The sequence below is a fragment of the Bidens hawaiensis genome, unplaced genomic scaffold (assembly GCF_021521415.1).
Source record: "Bidens hawaiensis isolate Kalapana, Puna unplaced genomic scaffold, B.hawaiensis_p1.1 tig00032474_1, whole genome shotgun sequence".
NCBI classification, from domain to species: Eukaryota; Viridiplantae; Streptophyta; class Magnoliopsida; order Asterales; family Asteraceae; genus Bidens; species Bidens hawaiensis.
This window is the reverse complement of record NW_027495543.1, coordinates 35,367-38,745: the sequence shown is the minus strand read 5'-3', so window position 1 is coordinate 38,745 and position 3,379 is coordinate 35,367. Positions and strand designations below refer to the sequence as shown.

General features: G+C 36.3%; 1 long non-coding RNA gene across 1 annotated transcript; it reads right to left on the bottom strand.

Moving 5' to 3' along the window:
- Positions 1 to 300: 300 nt before the first annotated feature.
- LOC143583628 (uncharacterized) lies at positions 301 to 694 on the bottom strand. The gene is made up of 2 exons (XR_013144218.1): positions 636 to 694; positions 301 to 547 (listed from the first exon to the last, which is right to left on the bottom strand). It is a non-coding gene; the product is annotated as an uncharacterized LOC143583628 (long non-coding RNA).
- Between the last annotated feature and the right edge of the window lie 2,685 nt (positions 695 to 3,379).

Sequence of the window (3,379 nt, the reverse complement as noted above, 5' to 3'; positions counted from 1 at the left end):
CTGAGCATAGATCCGACTATAAAATTTGGGCCCTAACAAATACGAATACACTAGCCGTTCTTTACACGCGTCTCCCTATTTGATAATTCTAGTATACATGACTCTAGAAAATCATCTTTCATGTTTATTCATGGGACCCTTATCGATAGTCAAATAACTTTTTGGACCTTTCTTAACCAATTTATTAATCAAGTTATGATTGCCCATCCCAATTTATAGGATCAAAAATATCAATACTAGCCAAATAGTACCCATCCAAACCCGTAAAACTCATCTAAGCTCCCATGAAGGGAGATAACCTGTTAAGATGCTCTAATATTTTTAAAAAAGACATTTAGTCCCAGAAGATATTAGGTGGAGTTCAAAATACAATAATTAAACATTTTCAACCTATAATTATCTCCTAACACCACTTACCAGTTAACCAACATGATATGTAATGATCATGTTTCTACACATCACAGCTCGCTGTTATCAGTCTCTTATGCACCTGTTCCTTTCCCATTAACCGCAACTAGCTCGGTATCAAATATAAGTGTGGCCACACCTGATTAATCAAAGATAACATAGTACCAAACGTTAAATAATATTTGCATCACAAAAACATGAAAATACAAAAAAGAAGCAAACATTACCTGGAATAGTAGGCGGTGATCCCTGCTCTCCATAACCCATCTTTGTAGGTATCTTAAACACACACATTCCCAATAGTCCCTAATCTCATCCTTAAATGTTAATTTCATTAAAACCACAATAATTAATCAATATTCTATTACATATAGATAACTGTATAACAAAAAGTATGAATTAAAGGTTGTTGGAGCATCATCATCTTCACCCACCTTAGCTTCATCTACATTAGCGTTAACATCTTTCGCGTTATCTTCATGGACATTAAGTTCATTAACATTAACATCATGTTCACCCACATTAGCATCTTCTTTTTACGATTTTGGGCGCCAGAGAGGTATTTGAATAATGGAGGCTTGATTTCTAGACAAAAACAATAATATTAAGTATTTCTAGCAAATCAAACAAAAACAAACCCAAAAGCTCATACGAGATTCATAAAAATTCATCATGCAATTAAAAAAATTAACAGGTTTAAAAAAACCAAAATATTATTATACACAAACACCTACTAGACAAAAAAAAACACTTCCTCAAAGAAAAAGTTAATAATAATAATAAAAAATCTTCAAAGGGGTAGTTGGTTTCAATTTAGAAAAAAAGTGTCTGGATGAAACAATCCAAAAATTTCATTACCAAATTAAAAAAACCCATTTTATTTCTAGAATCAACAAGAAATTGAAAGTAAAATCGTAGTGCCAAACCTTCTACTAAAACAATACCTAAAATCTACTAAAACATAATGATACATTCGAATCATACATTCTACTAAAACAATACCCAAAATACAGATTCAGTTTTGCAAGCATAAAAGTAGGTCAAACTCATCGGATAATAATACCTTCGATTCACATAGCCTGCTTATTCAATCGAAGATCGCTAGGCCTTTTCCTGATCTTTTAATCTCCAATTGATGATTGAATTCCCGGTATCGTAGTTCGCGATCTTCTTTTTTTGGTTTCACATCTATTAAAAACCTAAAACCTTTTGGGCCCCTTTAAGATTTGGGCCTCGTGCCACTGCACGGGCTGCACGGCCCAAAATCCGGCCCTGGATTAGATCTAAGTTACCACAAAAGTTTCCATGACGCTTGTAGATGTACTTAGGATACCTGAAGCAAAGATCTTAGTCAAGTAATCATATGAACTGGGGTTAAACCCAAGAACTTGGGGACAAGCCCAACAAACTGGGGACAAACCCAAACTGGGATCTGACCGGAAGATATGGATGTTAAACTGGGGACTTGCCCGAACCAGGATTTTTCCCAAACGTAAGTGACGTGAAAATGGCAAAATCTTAGCTAACATAAAAATTTTAGAAACCTTGGAACTTGAGCTAACATGAAATTGTTAGAAACCTTGTGTATGGTACGTCTACCATTAATTCGTTGGATCCTCCATATTGTCGAAAGCAATGGAATTGTCAGCCACTAAATTGTACGGGTCCCATTGCCCTGAACTATACTTTGGATAGCGTTTAAACCTTAATCATGGGATTATACCATAGAGATAGTGATGTACCTCATGCGTGGGAGAGATGTGGCCAACCTCTTAACCGTTGAATTCCTTATTGAAATCTGCATTTTCTGCATAAACTTAAAGCTTGGCAAAAACAAATATTAAGAATATTGTTTCCTTGGGTTAGTAATAAAAATCTAAAATAAGTAAATGATAAAATATGATTTTACCAACTTTAGGATCCTTGATTCTTTGACGATCCTTGATCTTGATTATAAGAATTATTTCTTAAGATGAATGGCATTCTAGGCTCATGGTAATCGGTCACCTTCCATGGTAAGTAGGTGGTATGCCCCTTTTCATGCTTCTAATTCAATTAAGTAGGACCACTCCCACTTAGGTGCTAGCTTTCCATCTATAGGGTTAGTTGTATTTCGGAAAGCCTTCCTTAGGACCAAATCTCCTTCTCGAAATCTTAGGATCCTGATGTTCTTGTTGTATGCCCCAGCTATCCTTTGTTGATATGCAACCATTCTTACCTTTGCTAAGTCTCTGAGCTCATCAACAGTGTCTAAATCCTGGATAAGACTTTCGTTGTTTGCCTAAGGATCATGAATGTTTATTCTGGCAGTAGGAACCACCATCTCTGTAGGAATCACAACTTCTGCTCCAAACAACAATGAGAAGGGTGTTTGACCCGTTGCATTCTTGGGCATTGTTCTATCGGCCCAAAGAACATAAGGAAGCTCCTCAGCCCACTTGCCTTTCTTGGATTATAACTTCTTTTTCAAGTTGTTGATGATAATCTTGTTGCTTGACTATGCTTGACCATTGGCTTGAGGATGAACTGGTGTAGAAGTGATCATCTTGATGCCCCAACTGTCACAAAAGTTAGTAGTTATTTTCCCAATAAAGTGGGATCCATTATCACAAACAATTTCAGAAGGGATACCAAATCTAGTTATAATATTTCTTTTAACGAAGGATATGACTTCCCTTTCACGGACTTGAACAAATGCTTCTACTTCAATTCACTTTGAGAAGTAATAGCAAGCAAAAATACCTTTCCACCCGGTGCCTTATGTAACTTTCCAACAATATCCATTCCCCATTTCATGAAGGGCCATAAAGAGGATATATGATGCATAGGTTCCACTGGCAGATGAAGAATGTTTCCATGTCTTTGACAAGCATCACACTTCCTTGAGTACTCCATAGCATCCTTCTTCATTGTTGGCCAGAAGTATCCTGTCCTAAGTATCCTGGAGAATAGTGCTCTGCCCCCCTGTATG